Consider the following 23,818-nt stretch of genomic DNA (forward strand, 5'->3'; position numbering starts at 1 on the left):
AGCGTTCACGACACAACACGTAGGAAATCGTAATAGTTTGCCGTATGCAGACAAGCGTGACATTTGCGCGCCTTTAAATCTCCGCGCGAGTCTTTGCCAGCCTACCGCAAACATTTATCTTTCTCGCTTTGTCTTATTTTATCGTCTATATCGTTCAATTGCGCAGCATGCAATTGACAGGAGGAACTTACACGATACGCTCGATAAACAACCCCGAGACAGAACGATCGGTGTAAGGACTCCTTAGGTTCTTGCTGTTCTGGCATGGCATGCCCGCGGATAATTCATACGAGTCTTCCGAGACGTTTTGCTTTGCCTGTCTGATATAATTACCGCAGCACTATCGTTTGTAATATCAATTAAACGATGCGCGATATTCTCAATTCCAACTTCTGCGAAGTAATAGGTACTCGTTTTTATGATATTTGTCATCAGAAAATTTCTTTTTAAAAAGTCGAAATTTTAATTATCTTTAAAAAGCACGCTATTTTTTATTTGGTAATAAAAATTATTAATTGTCTTTGTCAATATAAACCTTTATATTTTTCACGCCAGATTTATGAAAAATTATGCATAAGAATATTCGTATATTAATGTGTGTTAAAAAAGCAGTGTCCGTGTAACGAAATCAATATTTTAGCATTAAAACAATCAAATTATCAACAGTGAAAGATTATACATATATACATTCATACATACGCTTTATCCTTGCTATAAGATCGCGTTGCTACTTTTAATTGTAAGATGCTAAAATGTCGCTTCCTTTTTTATCGTTTGTTAAGATATGATAAAGAAATAAAATATACATAATTCCATCAGCAAATCGCATAAAAGGTTTCTACCAACCTATGATCAGATTCGCGTTCAACGAAGGCCAATGATTCGCAGCACAAGTCGCGTCTTAATCACGTTATTATTCCGCAGATTATACTTAACTCGACGCCATTCGCCGATCGAAAGCAAAATTAATACGCTGTCGTTTCTCGCTAACCGGTACACGATACGGTGAGTTCTGAAGAAAAAAAAACCGATGATATCTTATCATCCTGTTCAATTACGTCGACGACGAGGCAACCTTCTTCTACCCTTCCTTCTTCAAGACGGTCGCTCCGTTAAGAATCCTCTCTTCTTGGTCCAACGGAACGGGATGTTGGCACCGCGCGCGCTTTTCGTAATACCCCGCTCGAAAACCCCGGACGATTCCCAATGAGACTCCATCGTATATTATGCATCTCCGGATCTGTCGTCGATGGCGGTTGCACGCGGCGCGGGGGACAGCGGCCATTTTTCAATATTACCACGATACATCATCCGGCGGTAAAGGGGATAAGGCACGCATAAGAGATACCACCGATGAGCCCGCGGCCTGATTAGGAGCGTCGGGGGTTTATCGACCCCCGGACGCGAAGGGGTTTAGAAGGATGATGATGCATGCCGCGCGCTACCTCGGCCGCTCGGCGGACCCTTCGTTTACTCAAAGGTGCCGCCCACATCGATCTACTCCTTCGTGTCTCATTGATTCTTCCTAGTCGGCCAACGCGACGCGTCGGAGGTGCCTTGCGTCTATATACTTTATGCGCTTAGCTCATCCGAGCCGCATTTATGGAAAAGCCTTTGTTGGGCCACTGGGATTTTATCAATAAAATAGTCAACGAGCCTATCTGATCTCTTTGAGTCGCTCCTAACAATGTGCCGCATGGCGATTAGATTATAGAGTCACTGTCGCGAGTATCGTCTACATAAACTTCATTCTCTAGGGCTAGGGGAGATGATCATCTATCCATGCGAGTAAAGGAGAGAGAAATTTTGCTAAATAATTCTTTACAAGTTTGAGACTTAAAACCGATTGAATTAAACATCGATATAAAAAATTTACAAATGTAATTATAAATGCGTTTTTATTAATGGCTCTATCAAATAAAATGCAAAAGCTGAAAGCATTCCGATATCTTTGTAAATGATAGAAATGAACATCTTAGCATTGTATCAATATTCCTATTATTTTATTTAAAATATTTTCTCTCTCGCTTCTTTGATTATTATGTAGTATATACAAAGTACATTTATTATTTGATTTATATTTAATTACTTTTATTTTATGATAAATAGAACTACTAATTTAATCCAATCAGCTTGCAACAATAATATATATTGTATTTTATATCTTAGATGAAATATTCCAATATCTCCTGTACCAAGAAAAGATAAAAATTTACTCGTAAAAATCTAAATCAGAATGCTATTCTTGGTCTTAAAAGGTCAACTATATCGTAAAATATATCATTAAATCTAATTAACTCTGAAAATTTCCAACAACTAATAAAATATAGATTCTCTACTCTTAAATCAAATGTTTCTTTATGTTCTATACAGTGCATACTTGTGAAACGAACAGAGAATACATCGAGTGCTTTATAACTCGGAAATAAATGATTTTTGGAGTAGTGTTTGTTAAGACTTTTCGATTTGTTTTCACGAGTACTACATACTCCTAAAACTTGGTATTACCTTTTTTCAACATCCTGTATACAATACACCGAGTCCTATTTTTAGGACAAACGTGCACTTTATTTCCGTGCTCTGAATTTTTAGCGACGGTACTTGTGTTCCTATTCTCGGGATCGTCGAATCAATTATCGCGTAAACGACATGCCGGGTCTTTTATCCGCACTTTCGTCTCGCCACCGGTCCTTGTCTCGCTGAGAGATCGTCGCAAAGAACGAACAATTCGCCTCCATCTGCGGGACGCCTTTTCTTCCTTCCACTGGGATAATTAGTTTTAAAGCTTTTAAGAGTGCGTCAGTCAACCGTGACGATATTACAACAGCGGAATGGAGTGGAATGTAACGGAAAAAGCCCTTGCGATGTATAATGCTCTACAATTGGCGGAAAATGAATACGCATTAGTCTTCGGAAAATTCAGAGTTGAGTTTTGATTACGGAAGGCGTCGGGAAAGTTTATTACTCGTCGTGAATTTAAATTTGACAAGTTTAATGACGTTTTACAAAAAAATTCTAGGGTAAGGCTATTTAAGTCAGTTAAAGAAAAAACCAGATAAGAAATTTTCAAAACAGATAAGAGCTCTTCAATTTTCAGGCTGGGAAGGAATCATGGGGCTTTTGGCTTTTTGTCTTGAAAATTTTTTATCCAATTTTTTTCTCTAACTGACTCATATTACCCTTCTTTACCTTACACGTCATTTTATAAAGAAACTTATAATGTCCGTTACTTTAAGATACTTACTCTAATTCTCGCAGCATAAATATTATTTTACATGCATATCAGTAGATTAATCCGCAAGAAGCCCTTTGTTTTTATGAGCTTCATTAAAAATTTATTAGAAATTTTACTAACAATAAGCAAGAGAGTCAAGGACTTCTCATTAAGAAGAAATTAACTTTGCATTTGATAAGCAACATATTTCGGCAATTTTGAAAGTTTGTATAATCACAATTAAATCAATCGGTTAAAAAATTTAATTCGTATAATAAAATTAATTCGCTTAAGTATATACTTCAATCTCCATACTTTAATTGTGAAAAATGATCCCTAAAACCGAACACTTCCGCTTCGGATCCTTAGCCGGTTATTCTCTCACACTTTCGTTCTGCAGGGTCGGCATTTCACCTCGGCGACTTTCTCAGCCCGACTGTTCTCTCTGCGGACACGACTCTCGGCGCGGTAACGCTTAGCGGTGTGCAAGCGCGAACGATAATTCGTTAATTTCCTACGTGCTAAGAGTCCTAAGAGTCCTCCTTATCCTTAATGCGCTTAAGTAGAGGACGGCGTGCTGGCTTGAAAGCGCGCGGTATTACGACGCCGAACGTCGTTCCGGATGGATTCGCGCTCGCCAACCATGAGGCGGCCGTGGCTGCACGCGGGACGATTAAGCGAAGAGGAGCAGCAAATCCCCCGGGGCGAGTGCGCTAGACAACAAGAAGTGCCTATTTGCGCGGGTCTACGTACCTGGTGGAACGTGGCGCGATCACTTAAAGCGACGATTAGCCGGGACAGGTGCGTCGAACTCTCAAGTCGCCCGGAGCAAGGACGGGGAAGCTTTATTTCGCCGTAGTTTCGCGCTCTGGCCATGCTGTTCTGTGACACTGTCGTTTAACGCGGTAAATGCTACTTACGTCCGAACGAAATGACAGACAATGACAGACGCGTTTTTAACTTTTCCAAGGCCGGAAGGCGTTACAGGTGTCGCTGATGCTGTCCTGTATTTTTTTCTTGTTAGATGTTTTGTGACGTAGGTACGAGGAAGATATGAGAAGAATTACGATACATTGCACTTAGTTAGGAAAGAATATACATATGGAAGTAGAGATAAGAGACTAAATGCAAGAAGTACATAAATTCAAAAATAATAGATAAATTTGTCATTTTTAGAAAGTTATGCATATTTATGTATATAACATCCAATATTTGATGACTAACAACTCTCTTTTTCTCTCTGTCTCTAGTACGTATATATCTAAATATTTTTCTTATAATATTTTGTTATATATATCTTTCTAAATATTGTACTATAATATAAAGAAAAATTCTTAACTATCAATAGTATCAATAGATAGCTAAATATGATACTCGTTGAAACTGTCGAGTTGATGACGTACTTACGTAAAATATTCGCCACGAAAATAAAGTTGCACACCGATATAGGCGGCCATCGTCTAAAAATATTTTATGATATTGTTTACGCGACGCTTTAAAAATTTTTTTTGCGACGTTTCTACAACGCCGTGGGCAATCGTCGAGAAGTCGACCACATATCATGAGCCCTCGGTTTCTGTCAGTCAAGGATGCGCTGGGGCCAATGGCGTAACTGACGGCCCTACAGGGGGCCAATGTCAGAGGGTACTGCCAGAGATCAACAAGTGGAAAACAAAGAAAGAAAGAAAGAAGGCGAGGACAAAGTAAGAATGAAAATAATAAAGAAAGAGAGGCACAAGACATAGAGAAAGAAGGGGAAAAGAAAGCGAAATATTTGTGTTCGTGACATTGCAATCATATCGGAAGGATTTTTTGTACATAATCGTATCTTATACTTTATTTTAAGGTAAATGTACCAATGCCGGGACACTTAAGACCTATGTCTGGACACCTTTATTATTTTAGTTTTTAAATAAGTATAACGCGAATTAAAATCAAAGATAAAAATATAATACAAGAAAAATATTTTTATCTTTGATTCGTTGATTTTAAGAACTAAAATGATAAAAATGTCCAGACATAGGTAAGTACGTGTCCAGGAATTGGTACATTTACCTTATTTAGCTCGCGCATAATATCGCGCTAACATATTAACAGAATGGGTATTAATAAATTATTTGAAAGTAAAGAAGTTCGTTTGATCACAAAGTACAATTAGTGCGTGCATATTTTTTTGCAAACAAATATAATAAAATTTTTGTACACTTTACGCAATACAATAAGGAAAGAGAATAATTACTCGTTACTAAAGCCTGCTGTTTCTGTTTCTTGTTCAGGCCGTATCATCGATAGTATCTGTTCGTTAGTTTCTGTTTCACTTCGTGTAGAAGTACTGGGTGCGGAATATGGTGCGATTAAGAAACTAGAAAACATAACGTAAAAAGTTTTTAAAATTTAGAATCATAAAAAATCGTGATTCCCTATTTATTTTAACACTTTAAAGCATACATTTTTTCTTTCAGCGAATTTTTATGAAACTTAATACTCAGGAGTTTCTGTTGGTTCCTTTAATTTCGGGACGTGTGACGTGTGTGTCACGCTGTGCTTTAAAGGGTTAAACAATATCAACGAAATTATGTGATGTGATAAATGACCAAAGATATTTATAGTACAAAAATGTATAAAATTATTAATATAATTTTCCACTGTAAATAAAATATGTATAACTAATGAATTAATTATCCTAACATATTAACAGAATGGGTATTAATAAATTATTTGAAAGTAAAGAAGTTCGTTTGATCACAAAGTACAGTTAGTGCGTGCATATTTTTTTGCAAACAAATATAATAAAATTTTTGTACACTTTACGCAATACAATAAGGAAAGAGAATAATTACTCGTTACTAAAGCCTGCTGTTTCTGTTTCTTGTTCAGGCCGTGTCATCGATAGTATCTGTTCGATAGTTTCTGTTTCACTTCGTGTAGAAGTGCACATTATTATCAAGGCCACAGCTTGAAAGATGAGAGATAAAACGACAAGATTAGGTACTTGAAAAAATGACATTCCTTAAGAGGGTGTTTTGGTGTGAAAGGTCGTAAAAAAGATATTTTTCAGAAGAATTTTTTGTAGAAAAACAAAAAAAGCGAATAACGTTAAATTTTGTATGTTTTGCTTCCTCATAGAAAAAGCTTTGTTTTCGTAAAAAAAATTTTTTTTAGTTGGCGCTGCCAATGTGTTCAGAATGTTATGAAACGTCGAAAAATTGTATTTAAAAAAAATGCCCGTGTGTGTGTGTGTGTGTGTGTGTGTGTGTGTGTGTGTGTGTGTGTGTGTGTGTGTGTGTGTGTGTGTGTGTGTGTGTGTGTGTGTGTGTGTGTGTGTGTGATTGCTCTAACTTCTGCAAATTTTGAGATATCGGGCTGAATTTTTTTTTAATCGATAGAGTATCATGTAAGGAAGACTGGTATTGAATTTGGCGATGATCGGTAAAGAGGTTCTTTTTAAATAAAATTTAGAATTTTTTGAGAAATGTCTGTGGTTGCTCTAACTTCCGCAAATTTTGAGATATCGATCTATTTCTATTTTCTATTATATTTTTCAGTTTTTTCTAGCCCTATTTCATATATAATTCTTTAAGATTTGATTGATTAGATCCAGCTTTATAAGCTCTTATATGTTTGTACGTATCGCTCAAAATTTCGAACGGCTGTATCTCAAGAACTAATCAACCAAATTTTAAAGAATTATACATGAAATAGGGATAGAAAAGACTAAAGAATATAATAAAAGTGTGCAAATTAGAAACTTGCACATTGCTTCCTCATCATTACAGATCGGTACCATTGCTCCTATTTTATTTCACTCATAAAGCTTCCTTTATGAGGAAGCCAAACTAATAAATACTAATAATTATACATCAAATAAAATATAAGCTTCCTCATAAGAGGAGCTTTGTGAGCGAAATAAAATAGGAGCAATGGTACCGATCTGTAATGATGAGGAAGCAATGTGCAAGTTTCTAATTTGCACACTTTTCCTTTTAATTTTTTGGTATTGTTATTATCTTGATCACTTAGGAACTCGCAAAAAAGCGCACATGAATGGTGTAGATAATTCTATGCTGTTCTAGGTATTTGAATCGTAAAAACTATAAAAATTTTCTTGTTCAGGAGAAATGTGGCTATCGCCTGAACTAGAACTAAACCAATACTTCCATTTTCGAAAAAATGGTGGCTTTTTTATTACAAATATTAGGTTTTCTTTAAATGGTTGCAAAAGGAATAAGTAAGCGACATATTGCGCAGAATTCGATATTCCATTTCTTAAATATTAGTTACACGATTGATTGGAGCGTCAGCATTACCGGCACATTTTGTCTCGCGTTTGATTGCATAACAGGGAGACGGTATGCAGACGATAGTCGAGGGGAGTGTCGCGCTGGGGGGCCTGAGCGATCCCCTTAGCGCCACGTCGCGACGTGTCGTGAACTCTTCCGATGCCCTATCTGACGGACACGATCAGGAAGTGATTGGAAACGACCTCGGTGAATTCTGTCTCCAGGAGATCGTAGGTCATGGTGGTCCTGATTGATCACTCCTGAAATCGCTCGTCACGTATATATCCTATCGTCCATTAGTCGCGTCTGTCAGAGAACGAACGACGCGGGGTTGATCGAGTTTATCGAGTACCAGCTGAGGTTTCTTCGATTAGATCAACGTGGAACAATGCTACGATTGATATCGATCACGATTTATCGTGAGACCGTGAGAACTTTCTCTTGAAATTGGATAACGTCTATCATCGATTAGCAATCAATGTTCATTTATATATTTTCGATTGCAATTTTTAATATGGAGTAATTTTATTTTCTAATTTTGTGGATTGATAGCACGACGTTGAATATTTATTAGAATATTTATTAGAAAATATTAAAATATTTATTAAAATATTTATTAGAAAATATGGAATATTTATTAGAATATTTATTAGAAAATTAAAAAAGTAAGAAAGACGAGGAGGGACATTTTAGGTATTTCATTATTTTATACTAGATAATATTTACTATTTTATATTAACACTTTCCGTTATCAACTTCCTGATCAAGATTTATTTTTCCCTCACATTATGAAACATATGTGATCGTGTTTGATAAAAAAGTAGAAGCATCTGACATTCTCTCTAAAAATAAAATTTTATTTGAACATCGATAAAGTACATATGTTGCATGATTTAGCTTATTATATTCGAAGAAAAGTATCTCGCGCGTTATTTTTACGCAGAAACATTTAATTAAATCCTGTTACGTTTTAAATAGGGCATTTTTCTCTTACGCAAATAGAAATTGTTATATAATCGAGTAATATGTAAAATCAAGTATACTATATGAAATAGCAGAAGAACTGACTTCAATTATTTACGTGGCGTAAGAATGCGAGCGAGAAACTCCTGAACCAGTTGCCACACGGTCGTTCGCGCTATCGCGTACGCTAATTTAAATGCGAGACTCGTTGATACAACCGTTCTCAAATCAGTGAATTAATTTTTCACGCGGACGCGTTAGATCGCGCAATAATTAATCAAACCCACGCAATCGCGACCGTAGGCTTGAGTTACCCGCGATCTTTGCTATGTGCAAAATCGCCAGCAACATCAGTTCAATTTCGCACTCGCTGACGATCGCGGCGTTGTCTAATTTCACGATGTGTTATCTAATCGTTGGCTTTGATCAACGAAGTCGTTGAACTCGGATAATTATTACGCGAGGCGGCGTGCGTTTGGCAGCGAAAACCTAAACTCATCGACTCTCGATTTTGTTAGCCTCACCATGGCGCTGTCTTCATTCATTCTCTTGTTGAAAGTGTTATACACATTCACCGAGCAAACCGCCGCCGTGTTATGTCTGACATCGAAGAGATTATTTGAACTAGTTTGTTTATCCGCTTTCTGATATTCCGCATAGCTGTTATAATTCTTAGAAGATAGGAAAAAATCAGACTATCGGATATCTATGTAGATACAATATCGAAATATATGACTTTAACTAGTCTTAAAAAAGGATAGATACGATCCGACAGATGTAACCTGACCAATTGGATGATTTTGTCACACACAGCACGCTGTTAGCACTTAGACTGACTTAGAGAAATCACTGAGCGCTATTATTCAATCTGTCATGACATCTCCATGTCAATATAGCAGATTTAAAATAAAGTGCTACGTCACAAAGTCGCCTACACGTGATTTATAGCACTTCATTTACAGTACTCCTTTATGACACCGTGCTCTTTGAAATAATGCTGACGATTAAAATATTTAGGTAAGAGATAAATGAGACAGTCGCGAGAGAGAGAGAGAGAGATAGAAATCTACTTTCTCTTTACTCATTAAACATATATTTCCATAAATTATGCTCGTTAAATTTGCAAACACATTACACGTGTATTCATATTGCATAAATGCTTCTCCAGTAACTGGCACGTTTCCAACGACCACCGTTCGTTCCTCCATTTCCATTAATCTTATTCGCATAAGATATTAGTCTCGCGGCCTTGAAAAATATTCCGTTACTTTTATTAGGGCATTTCAGTGACAACTGTACCGTCTTGAAGCGCATAACTTGTATTAAAGTAATGCAATAAATATTCTTTATGTATTATTCGAAATTGTCGATTAGCAGTTTTTAATCTTTGCCATGGTTAATATTTTTTAGTCCCGTATCATTATATCCTTAAAGCATAAAGATTTAATATTAATTTTGTCTGAGAGAAAAATAATTTATTTCTAAAACACTTTGCATTTTGCCTATACATTTTCCGCACTCAAGAATTAAGATTAGAAATTTAAGATAATGATAAAACCCAACTTTTCAATTCCCAACATCAAATGTATCGATAACCGGAACAATATCGCGACCAATTATGGGAATATTCAAACCGGATATCGCGGGGTCGCGAGGTGGACCAAACAAAAAGAGAAACGAGCAACAACCTCTTGAAACTTCCGCGTACGGCGAGACGCCACGTTCGAATTTATCGCTAGCGTATTTCGACCACCCAGAAAACGAGGAGTCGGCGACACGACGCGAATCCAAGACAGAGAGTTTCGTACACGTATACGCATCAAGGAAGGAACCGCTTCTATAGGTCAACTTAGAATAGAATCGAAGCAAGTCGAAGTCGTCGCCGCCGCCGCCACGCGTTTCTGCGCATCTATGCGTGTCATGAAATCACACGCATGCGTACACACATGCACGTGTAAAACTAGACGCGTGATAGACCAGGCGTGAAACATCGGGAAATTGATTTCATGAGGCGATTGAAGCTGGGAAAACTTCGATAAGCTGGAAATGAAATTGATCTTCTCATTAAAGTTGAACATATGTTTAACGAATTAGCAACCTCTTTTTAGTAATAAGGGACAGAAAAACATGAAAGATCAATTAAATCGTGGTCAATATTAATTGACATAGTTAATCCTAAAAACTTCTTTATTATTGTGTAATTTTTATCACAATTTTTTTAATAAAAAAAGTTATTATAAAAATTATATTGACGATAAGCACGAAAAGAAGTCAACAAATTGTTCTTTAGTTTCTTTTCTATTTTCAAACATTATTTTTTAAAAAGTAACGTTTATTTTTTATAATTGGTGTTGTATATTTGTGTACACTCTTAAACATGTGTCTCTCTCTCCACACAGATTCTAAAAAACGAAAGATTCTTGCGTGAAATTATATAATCTATAAGGAAGAAGCTAAACTTTGATAGAATGACGATTTTCGTTTTATAAGCAAGATATCGTGACGCAAAACCCTGACGCAAATATTAGAGATACGCCAATTGGATAATACATGGACGTTTATCGAAATTCTTGGACCATTATCGCACTGAACTTTAATTAATGGCAGATAGTCTCTTATCTCTCGCAAATTGGGCGAACCGCAGACTGGAATCTTAATGTAGATAACCCTAAGAGTTCCTCATTCTTTCTCTCAGAAGAATCTTATAATAAAAGTTGAAAAAGATTCGTTTACCATTCTTATGCATTTTATTGCATTCTCGTGTCTTGTAAAAAAGATTATCTCTATTGGATTTTTAAATAATTATTAATATACTAAAATAAAGACTATAATTATTTTCTTTATGCAGATTGTAATTGTTTTGTATCAAATATTTGTATTTTCCAAATTTTTTATTATCAATTAGTAAATAATAAAAATAAATATTTATTTTTATGTATTCATTTTCTTAATGCATTAAATAAAGATTCATGTATATTCAGGCTCAAATTACCTTATAATCAATGATTAATCGTTTATCATAAAACGATTAATTAAACGATAAAAATATCAAATACGATTACGAATCTGTCGTAATAAACAAAACAAATGCAAGTGATCATTAGTCAATCACAGTGATCACACACGTATAAGACATGACTAATTATATTTGTATAGTGAGACATGATTAATTACATTCGTATAGTCGCATTCTGTGCATCTCGGATTGCAGCAATTTCTCATTCAGCGACAATCTGGTGAACGTTGAGATTTGCGGTGGGGGGAGACGATCACCCTTATCATCTCTCTTGGTTGCGACGTGGAACGAAGGTCTAGGCGCGCGGTCTAACAAACGTCACACGAAGTCGCGAAGCTTCAAGGGTGCTTCTCCCCGCATCACGACGATAATACAGTCTCGAGGATTCGACGATAAATTCACGACGCCATGAATAATGCATACGCGTGCCACGCGAATTCATGAAGCCGCGACGTCGAGACGACGACGATGACGGTTACTCGCGTCTCGTAGACTCGTACTCCACTTCCCAACTTCCCTCGAGGTTCGAGACAATAGCGGGGAGAGCAATCTTGAGCCACCCAAACGATTTGAAATTCTAAGAATTTGCATCCCTTAGGAGGATGTAGCCGAGTTAAACAGTGTAACCCAATTAGTTCCCTCTGAATCTCTTTGCGGAACAAGTTATAAACTTTCCATTGCGGTGCGTCATCATTTATCAATTTAATGTTGCGATATAACGATGAGCGATTTAACTGAAAGCCGAATAAAATTAATCTCTCTAATTTACTATTAAACTTCGTTCATATATAAGCTCACGCTAAGGCTTGGTATAAAAACCTCCGTTACATATGCAATTAAATTATTGTATTATGCATTAACTAACTATATTTTTGAACTATAATTACAACCCAGTGAGCAAGGAACATTAAAGTAACATTTAGAAATATTGATTTTATGTGTATTTTTTGAACGTTTTAATAATATTGTAGGGGAGACCGGGGCTATATATTTTTTAAATATTATTTTGTGTAATATAATTTTTTTAATTTAAAATATTTTGAAAACATTACAGGACATACTGTGTACTGTGTAACTTTTAAATGTTACTCCAACATTTATTTGAAGTTAATACAACCGTTCAAAATTGCTAATAATTTGGACTCAAAAATAACGTTTGTAATATATTAATTTTCTGTTGTTAGTGTTGTTACAGTGTTAGTTTTTATATTACAAAATAATCATATTACATTTTATATTACAAAATATAAAAAAATTATATTACAAAATAATATTTAAAAAATATATATATATAATATTATTAAAGCGTTCAAAAAATACACGTAAAATCAATATTTCTAAACGTTACTTTAATGTTCCTTGGTTACTGGGCGTATTTTGTATAAATACAGTCCTTAATATTGCATTTGATGTTATTCCGTAAGATGTAAAGATAACGTTTCACCAATCACGTTGAAAGTTTTCGAATTAAAACTGGTTAAATCGTCTCCGAATAACTCACATTACCGGGTAACATCCAAATCACGTTTCAAAGTACCAGTTCTCGTCCGATCACTGAAGTCAAGCAACGTTGAGCGTGGTTAGTACTTGGATGGGTGACCGCTTGGGAACACCGCGTGATGTTATCCAAATTTTTTTTTGCCTCATGAAATCTAGTCTAGGTATCGGATGCCAATACAATAAAGAAGGAGAAGTTGCAGCGTTTGTTTCGTATTGTTCTAATGTTCGAATATCACTGTCTATCTGCTGTTTCAAGAAATTGATGACTCGAAATATATATATTCTGAATACATTAAAACTTTATTTTTAAACAATTACACTTAATTATAATAAGTAACTTATAAATTTTTTGTGTAGTTATTTCTACTTTGTAGAAAATATTATCTTTCTCTAAATATCTTTAAAAAAATCTTTATATACTTTATATTGATGTATACAAAATTTAGTTATATAAATTAATTGTTAGTCTTATATGAACGATATACTTTATATCTACCGCCTCTAGTCTTCTCTCTTACAGACACTACAGACTGATTGAACGCCGTCATTGATGCAACAATTGCACCTGATATTTCCGTGTGCGGCGTATCACGCACGCGTTGATTCATACTACGTAACGTTGAAGGATATGCTTGCAACTTAATAGAGCGATAAATATACGACACGCAGAATTGTAATCTCCGTAATAGATTATAATCGAGTAAGTTTTATGGAGAAGTTGCCCATTCCTCATAGCCGCGTGCCATTGATGATGCTTTTCGCGAACATCTTAATTGGAACTTAATAAATTCCTGATGGCCAGGCTTGAAAACCCGTTTGATGCTCATCGCATCACGCGCGCGCGCATCCGAATAAAGGTTAAAGAAATCAAAATTTACTTTAACATTACTGCAAGCCACAATGTTTGCTTGCTGAAAGTACAAGTACTAAATCACGAAGCTGTTCAAACGTATACATTCTTCTCAAAGTAACTGACGTAAATGTCGAGCTATATATTGTCATAAATTAATATCTTCGTTAATCATCTGTCATGCATAAACGTAATTCGTAACAGCGTTATTATTCTTGGCTATTACTGTAATTTGTTGTTATTGAATCTTAATATTTAAAAACCGTTACAGGATTGTTAAAGCTCCGATATCTTTTGTATGTTAAATAGTTTCTCAGGCACATGTAAAAATTAATTTCTTTTTTATTGAAAAAATTACTTGATGCATGAGATATACTGATGTCCCAATTTCATTATCTTTTTACAAGTACTTGCAGATTAATGACTGGTATATATGGTATAGTAAATACGCAGTTCGCAATATCGTTGCGCGATTATTTGATTCACGGAGTTACTATCTTGTGTCTATGATAAAGCGCATTAAGAAATAGCAATTGTATCCATGGAGCGCGCTGAAATAGTGGCCAACTAAATATAACTCGCGGCAGCAGCGGTGCGGCCGAGTCGAAAGACAAATGAGGTACCTTCGGTAACTGTACCTGAACGCGCAAACCGCGGTTCGCGCAAAAGTTCATTGCTTCCTACTGCCGGATTCCGGGTCAGCGCACGTCTCTCGAACGCGGAGGCGTCCAAATTCGTCCGACGGAGACACGCGAGAAATAGTAGACCTCGACGAAGCGCATTGCGAGCAAAACGAAACAGAAATTCGACCTTGCGATTCCTCTTTAGAGTAGTATGCAACGATACTTGATCGAAAGATCATTCGAATTGGTTATTTCGGAAATGCACCCACTCAGATTTTAAATATTATTTGATGTTATATGAACATTTTTTATGCTTTTAATCATTCAGTTATTTAATAACGTTTACGATAAATAATCAAAAAACATTCTACAACGATAGTGACCTATTATAACAACAATTCCGTAAGATACTTTTGATTCAGTTTGTTTCTTGACGACTGATTGTGTTAAATAGTTATATTATTCATAAATCACCTAAAAATAAAGATAAAGAAGAAAACAATGGAAAAGAAAATTGTGTACTCCAGTAATAGAATGTCGTCAAAGTATTTTATTTAGCGCTCCTTTAATTATCCGAAAAATCTAATCAATCTAATGACTCCGTACAACTTACCCGATTGAATCTTCAAATGCTGTTAATGTGTTATAAAAAGGATTTATTGACACTTTGCGGGACGAATATTATACGAGCAATTGTTGCAATTGCTGCAAACGAATAATCTATTTACCTATTATATTTTATACCATCATTTATAATAAAGATTATTTCTGATACATCACGAACATTTATCATTATTTATATCCAAAATTTGCATAAAATAAATAGTCACGAAATCCACTTTTCTTCTACCTTTCTTCGTACTTCGCGACTATTGCAGAATAACCGTTTGATTTAAAAGGGAGAAATCTTATACGACGTAAGAGAGATAAGAAAAACACAGACGTAAGAAAATAATACATACACAGAACATTTACCGTCCCGCTTTCAAGCCGCGCGACAGTGACATCAGTTACTCCGGTCCAACGGTATCGAGATATCGAAAATCGTCCTGTCATCGAGACGCATTACTCTCCGAACGTCAAACTGGTTTCACTTTCCTTTCGTCGTGTGAAACCGCGTGATCGAGACGATATCGCGCCGAAGTACCTGCTTATCGCCGATCAATCCCTCCCTTCCTTTCTCTTTCTCATTGAAAAGAGATCCAACGTCAGCATGAAGGGATCGTGTACCGTCACGTCGGATCCCTATCGGGCTATTAATGCCTCTTCGGCCACAATAAAGCGTGCGCGCGCGCGCGAGCGCGAGCGACGGAGAACCTCCCCGTTTATCCAGATATTACAAATAAATAATTAAGGACGCGCACCAATCATGTGGCCCGTGGAAGCCATTCATTATGAAGATTAAGTCGTTCGACCAACCCCCTCCTGGACCGCGTCTCTTTCGTCTCCACCCCGGGACCACGGGCTAAACAAACGATCCACGATTCTCTATCTAATACCCACGCGCGCCGCTTTTCAATTTACATACTTCCGATAAGTTATTCCGGGGCTCGGGGGAAAGATATGCGCTATAAATTTCGGCTCGTTTTCGTTGACATAATGTATACTTATGTACCTCGATAATTGGGGAGGCGTTGTTTCTACAACGCCTACGCGAAAAAAAAATTTCGATAACCCCTTTGACTATCCCTATTCAGGCTTTGCCATCGCCATAGATATAGAAATTTATGAGAAAAATAGGATGTGCGAGTTTCGCTTGCACGATTCTTACATATAAGATATAGTCGCGATGTGTCTTGTGGTGCTTGGGATTATGATATAACATGACGTTAAGGGGGGAGGTCCGTTTTAATGGGATTTTTTAAATTAATTTTCATGAATTTTTCGTGCCACATATTTATTGGTATTTTTTATGCTTATACAAATTTTTATAAGACATTTTGTTGAGTCGTACTCGCTTGGCGCGCTGGACCGCAAGAGGCAGCAATTTCATCGGTACCCACGATTGCGCCCGTTTGACTGATCTGAAACAAAAAATCCAGGTATATTTTGGTTTGGCAGATGACCCTTTATAGCCCGTAGCTCGATCGCATTGAAAAAAAAAATCACAAAATAGCGCCACGATAACGATTTTTTTTAAATACTGAAAATAACTGCTACATTTCTCAAATTTTTTTTGTTAATAACTTTTTAACGAATAACGAGCGCGGGCTGAAACCTTCTGAAGGTCACTCAGGAGGGTGACCTTGACAACATATTAAAATATCAAGGTCATCCAAGGTGGTCCCCTCCATGTACACAATTACCTATTTTTTTATAATTTACAAGTTATAAATCATATAATTAATTTCAACTACAAATAAAAAGTCTAACGAGATATTTTAAATGTCGGACATTGTTACTTGGTCATAATATCTTTCAAGCGCTGAGATTTCGAAATTAGATTATGCGTAGTTTTTAAAATAATTCCTCTGTTAAAAATATGATCCGCGCCTTCACGAGCATCTTCCCGGACAAGACCGCGTTCGTTGACTTGAAACTTTATCTGCGATGAAGTCGAGCCGACGATAAGGAGCAGTTCGTAACGGGCGGATCGGTTTGGTAACGAAGTCAACGAAGTGATATCTGGAAGAATTAAATAATTTATATACGAAAGGTTCAACCGCGCGACCAGCCCATGCCGTTTCGTTTTGTAACAGTCTCCGCGTCCGAAGAATGAAATGTTTCAAGAGCGAATCTCGTTTTACAGTGTTTGTCACACACATACATCCGAGTAAGTATCTGACTTCGATTCAAGTTTTATTCAAATTTTACACACCATCAGTCCCACTTTCAGCCATAATCGTCGCGGTCGTTATGCGTGTCATGATAAGTGAGTTATCAATGCCAATGTTTGTAAGCAGTACGTAGTATCGCACGTACGAAACAATGTAATACATTCACAATATTCACATGCATACACGCGTTTCGAGAGGCAAATGAAGATATGTCTCTCAACACTAAATACGTAATGTTCGTGTCAATAAAGACTCGATAAAGACACAATTATAAATGTTACTATATTGTGAAACGATTTATATCATCATTTTAATTAATTTTCCACGCAAAAAAAATCAAACAAAAATTCCTGAGATTAAAAGAAGCCTAACGTGCACGTCAAAATAAAATTTTGTTTGCAGTTCTTCAGTTTGCGAGTAAATATTGTTAAATAAATATGATATATCGATACTTAAATTAATAGGTTGTAACAATTAATCTTCTTCACGAAATGCGGTGAAGGTCGTTAACTTATCCAGAGCTTTATAAGGCGGATTTAAGAACGACATTAATTTCCTCCGTCCTACGCGTTTATCCATCGATGCGATGAGATCGCCTATATATATTATATAAATATATATGTATAATAAACAATATATACATATAAATTTTTTTCCTCGTCACATTTCACCGCGCACGCGGGGCATACACGTGCATCGTTCACGTGTTGCGTATATACGAGGCTGCACATGTGCGCGATGCGCTACGTAAGAATAACCTGTTGCACGTCAGCGACCATACAGCTATTCTTTTCTTACACGGCAAGACCGACGTCATAAACAGAGCACCTTATGCGGAGTATATAGGGTGTCCCTCGCCAGCTGTATTTTCTCTTGAATTTTTTATACATAAGTTACTTGGATATGCTATACCGTGATTCAATCAAGACCTTTTTATCTTTCTTATCGGACTTAATATCTGCTATAAAGAACAGATTCTCTTCCATTTTTATTTTCTTGCTAATGATATTACTGTAAAACTTTGTCTATTTCCTATTTAAAATGAGATGATTATTATATCTAGATCATTTAACAAAAAAAAATATATGTATAATTCTTCTATAACAAATGAGATAAGGAGAAATTTTGGCAATTTGAAAGTTATTGCAAATTCTCGTATTACTATTTAAAATTTGCATTATATAACTGGCGATAATCGAATATTATTCAAAATATATAATACATCAAAATAATATGCAGAATATGCTAATTAGATTTTTATTATTTAAAAACAAAAGAATTTATTTCTATTTTTTAAATAGAATTATTTTTAAATATTTCTTAGCATTTATATAAGAAGTTCAGTATGTAAGAAGAAAGTATAATTTTTTTAGGTACCCTGTATAGATTAACGGACGAGAAGAACAATGTGCGGAATGCATTTTCGTACATGGTACATATTTCTTTATGATATAGTATACCTCATAAACATGTATATGTATGATGTTTTTCGACTGCGGGTGAGCCTAAATAGCTTGCAGGTGTGCTCCTTAATTTACTAAATTCGCTTTGCTCTTATTAGTAATGATTCGCCACTCTCTTCTTGCGCGCGTGACGCGATTCTGACAGACGAGGATTCCTGTTAACTTTTTATTGCATCAATATAAAAAGTATCTCAACTAGTTATTTCTTTGCTTTTTTTGCTTATTGACTTTGCTAAAACCGTTTGTTTTATTTGAATATTAAATACCTTACGATTATTGACGTATTAATATTTTAACTTTAACGTCTGTAAAACGCATCATATATATCGCAATAGCCTACTCTACGTTTGAGATACCTATATAGTTTATAAACCGTTTGGCGCAGTTGAAATGTTAATGTTTCAAAACTGTCCTCACAACTTAAGTATCGCTACAAATTCACAATTCCGCATTAGAGCAACTACACTGTTCAATATAGTCATTACATTACCACACCTTGCTGTTTTTATGCGAGATTTCTGCGGATGCTCCGCAAGGACGTGTAGGAAGCGCAGCGGGAGAGACGCAGTGAAATAGCAAAATTGGTGCAACCGCAACGAAACCGCAATCGTGCTACTCTTACCGCTTTTCCGCGTGCAGTAAAAATCCTATGAAATCATTAACGTAAAAACTTGGTTTATTCTCGCGCGATACTATGTTTATGTCTATTACGAAAATTTACTTCGAACGCAATACCTTTAAGTTCGAGCATATACTTTATTTCCTAATGTTATTTCGAGCTCTAAGTAGAAAGATTAAATTAGGTAATGAGTTAAATTAGTTAATATTGATTATATAGAAAATATAAAATATAATTTAAAAACAAATTTTTTTAAAATAAGAAACCGCATGATTTTTAAGAAATTAAAAATTAATTAAGATTAAGATCAAATACCAATTAAGAAAATTACTCGCTATTTGTGATATCAAGAGACAGTCCTGTCAAACCGAGTATAATTGTGTGCGTCTCCTGAACACGAACGCATTCAATTCATCATTTTTTTGAATACTTTCGTTCTGTTCGTTTTTTACGGCTAAAAAAGGTTCACCAAAAAAAGGTTGCGGCAAAAGATTAAGACTGATCGGTTTTGAAAGGGCATCGCTGACATCTGCCGAAGGATCTTCAGTCACAAAAGAACAATTTGCGATCGGACGAACACTAGTACGTTTCCATCCTACCTTCCGATAAGGATCGCTACTTTTCGAAAGGCGAAGAAAGCAGATATGTCTAAAATGAGGACGACACGAGCCGCTTTTTTTCAACCCATTTCAGAGAAGTAGTAGTCGATTAATTGTTTGTCTACCTCCTTTATTCCTTCGTCGTGCTGCATCTTTGTTAGCTCTAACTCTAACACATGGGGATTGTATCCGCTGTTGTTTCCCACACTTAACATCGTTTACAACGTGACTAATCTATTGTTACGGTTTTCATTATTAAGTCGTAACATCTCCATGGACCTGTCAAATTATACCAATAGCATCTGGGAGATCTCAAATTTCGACTTGCGTGAAAAGAACAGAAAATGATGAATAAGTTAGTTGAAGAAATAATAAATACTTAAATAAAATAAAAATTTACGAATAAGTCAAAGTAAATATGAAACTAACATAAAACTAACATTTCTCCTGAATTATCTTTTCCAAAATTTTCTTCTATATAAATAACATTAATCTAAGTACACTTGCAAAATAATTTTTTAAACATTTTAAGAGAAAAGAGAACGAAAAATTCATCTAATTTCAAATAAAATTGTGATATCACAAGAAATTTAAATTAAGTACAGATTCAGTTACATGATAAATAAAAATTCAAGAATTTTAAAAGTATCTTACATAATACGTCATTATTAATATGTTGTTATTAGTACATCTATAAAATTTGTAATAGAATTCAGAAATAATATATATTTATTACATTTGTTACATATAGTTTTTTTTCTAATAAATTTTGCTTTCAGCTTTGATTATATATACAACTTTGATTATATATAATTTATACTACAATTATGTATTTCTTATTTTATTATTATTTTAGTACTATCAAGTACTGAAAAATTACTTTTATATCTATAAGAGCTAATCACTTATTTTCCGTTTGGATAATAAGTATAGACGTTTGTTCATCTATATTCAATCAGCCTGATAAATTGTGATAAATTAGACAGCGTGAATTGAATTTCTGCGGTGAACATCAAAGCACTCAACGATCTCTTTTTGCCACTTTTCTTCTTTTCTTTTCCGTTGGAAGCTGCGCTCATTTCATAAATCAAAGCTACTCTCATTCGAGAGTTCGTCGGTGGTAAAAGTTAACCAATCGCGAACTCGATAAGACGATGGTTTTTCAACGTGATCAGATGCTTTCGCGCGGTTATATGACCATAATTAATAACTCATCAAAAAATTGCCGACTATCGACAGATCGCGATCAATCGGACGAGATCGATCTTCACGAAGGGCATCTTCCGCGAATGCGTTTCATACTCTTTAATCGCGATCCAAGCCGGAACTAAACTGATTATTGATGCATCGAGCTTGAACGTCGATATCCGCCTTTGACTATTAATTTCTCGAATCGATTGAAGAACTTTTGCCCGGACACGGTTCCCTCAGGAATGAAAGAACGAAAAACAAGAGGAAAGCAAGAAAATTGGATCGTTTTTGTTCATGTTTTAATATCATTGCTGTACTATCGCATGCTTATCGCTAATTTTTACGAAAGAGAATACGACGACACATTGTTTCGTTTTGACTTTATGATTCTTCGACGACCATTAACTCTTCTGTCCTCTATCTGAGCCTATCTACAGGATGTTCTACGAAAAAATGTCCAAAGACCGATATAGATGACTAAATTATTTATTTTATATTCAGCTTTACACTCTGGTATATCTAGTTGCACTAAATGCAGTCGTGTATAGTAAATGTAGTCTCGCTTGTGAAAAATTTATGGCAGCTTTCAGAGATGACTAATTTACATTCAGTTATTTAAAAAAGTATATCACAGGCAAAAAGAAAATCAGATTTGTTAAGAAGAAAATTAGAATCGTGTAACGATTTATATATAACATGAATAAATCTTGATTATAATATATTCGCAGGTTTTTAAGAAATTAGATTTTATATAATATTTGAAAACTTATGAGATAATACATTATTAACTAAAATTATTATTTATTATATTTTATATAACAGACAGTAATTTTTATCAATAAAAAAAGACTTCTATAACCGCTATTTTTTAGCGCTTATTGTTAGTGGAGGCCGGAGGGCCTAATTGCCACTCAACAACTTGGAACTCGTTAATCAAAATCTATCAATTAAAAAAGATGCCTGAGTAAAAAATTTGGTGTGGTTTATAGTCACGTCGAGACTTCAAACGAACCGAGAAAGACGTCAGTTAAACTAGGAAGGCGTACGGCACACGCCCACAAGATATTCTTCTCCGCCTTCCGACACGGGATGGTAATTCCTGTCTGGTAGTAAACTACGCTAATGAAGTGTTCGGGCGAGGATATGTCATTTACGTACATTATACGAGCGTGTTTAGGGTTGCTTTGAAAACAATACGTTATTATTAGCCTAAACGGATACTTATTTCTGTGACTGACACATTCGTTGAATTTTTGTGACACTATTCGGGAGATGAATGCGTATCACATCAATCATAATTTAGTAAAATGGAAAGGACTCGATAATTAATTTTTTGTTCTCCTTTTCTTCGGTGAAGTGGTGCTGCAGCCCCATAAATTTAAAAAGAGTTATCCTGATAATAGATAACGAAACGAGGAATTTTAAAGAGATATTTTTCTTATATTGCCTCAGCGAATAATAATATAATTAACTATTAAGTAAAGTAACAGAGTGAAATAATTCATCGTTATTGTATTAATTTTCCGAAATAAGAATAAGATATATAAAACGTCAGATGAGAGTTTAATTGCTCCATTAATCTTCTACTTCTTGCTAACGTTACAAATTTATTCGTAACTTTTCCATATTTGTGATAAATCGTCTCTTACAAATGGTACTGGAACAAAGTAACGCGCAACAATATTCTTAGGAGTAGAACGAACCGAAAAAGACTTCAGTTGAATGTCAACGTATCTCACGCGTACGTAGTGCGTCCGTTGTTAAAAAATACCGCTCGTAACGCGAATATAAACCATGTTAGCGATCACACATGGTTTACGATGCATCACAGTAACGAGCGCTTTGAGATTCAACAAAAAACAATAAATTTCCTCGCGCGCGCATTTCGCAAGTCGTTACCCGTGGCCTGCTCCGGGCACAATGAAGCAATTATCCTCCAGTATATGAGCCTATGTTTCAATATGTAAATGCTCGTAATAATGACGATAATAAACCATTCGTAACGTAAGCACCGCGTTTGTTATGCGTGCAATATCGGTGGAGATATTAAGTGAAGTTACATATCTAATCATAAGTCGAGGAACATGAGAAAGATTTAAGAATTTTTAATAACGTGCTAATCAAAACTGAGGATTGTGTTCGAGTCAGATATCGAATGGTTTGATATTTATTATTTATTTTTTTCGAATATATTTTGTAATATTTTAATTTCGTAATTGTTTAATATAATTATTATTAATTCTAAATTTTTGCAAAATTGATTCATTAAGCCCTGTTAATTTATTTTTAATAAGTCTTTTCGAAATTTATTACTATTTTCCTTCAATTTAATATGCGCTTTCTATATGATAATTTTTCTATTTTGCGATACGTATACCTATGTATAACAATTTATTTTTAACATATGTCTCATTTCTTTTTTTATTTATCTAATATAATACAATATCTGCTGTGGTCAGTATAAAAAAATATCTTCTATATTAGAAAAACTTTACAGAAATATCCTGATTTTATCCTTAAGCGAATGTATGGATAGGTAAACCTGCTGTGATCCTTCATTGTGATAAATTGGGCCATGTTTAGAAGGCACATGCAGATGTGCATCCTGAACAGCTGCTATTATCGACTCTTTGAACGGCCTACTATTATGCCTGTGACTAATAGAGTTACGATAAGTCGATGGACGAAAAGGACCAAAACGTCTAATTGCCGTTAGCATCGAA

At 35.2% G+C, this 23,818-nt stretch overlaps 1 protein-coding gene, 1 long non-coding RNA gene and 1 other non-coding gene across 3 annotated transcripts in view; 2 read left to right on the forward strand and 1 right to left on the reverse strand.

Moving 5' to 3' along the window:
- Window positions 1-23,818, forward strand: part of LOC139780740 (uncharacterized) — a 104,467-nt gene that overhangs the window by 34,314 nt on the left and 46,335 nt on the right. The gene's annotated exons all lie outside the window — the stretch shown is intronic.
- On the forward strand, window positions 12,982-13,101 carry LOC139780743 (5S ribosomal RNA). The gene has a single exon (XR_011720326.1). It is a non-coding gene; the product is annotated as a 5S ribosomal RNA (ribosomal RNA).
- The window catches only part of LOC139780741 (uncharacterized), a 38,815-nt gene continuing 31,329 nt past the window's right edge, over window positions 16,333-23,818 (reverse strand). The window contains exon 3 of the long non-coding RNA XR_011720325.1: window positions 16,333-16,470. This is a non-coding gene — a long non-coding RNA (uncharacterized lncRNA). The remainder of the gene's footprint in view (window positions 16,471-23,818) is intronic.

Source organism: Temnothorax nylanderi, unplaced genomic scaffold, assembly GCF_030848795.1.
Source record: "Temnothorax nylanderi isolate EJ_2023f unplaced genomic scaffold, tnyl_v1.0 TNYL_tig0295_pilon, whole genome shotgun sequence".
NCBI lineage: Eukaryota > Metazoa > Arthropoda > Insecta > Hymenoptera > Formicidae > Temnothorax > Temnothorax nylanderi.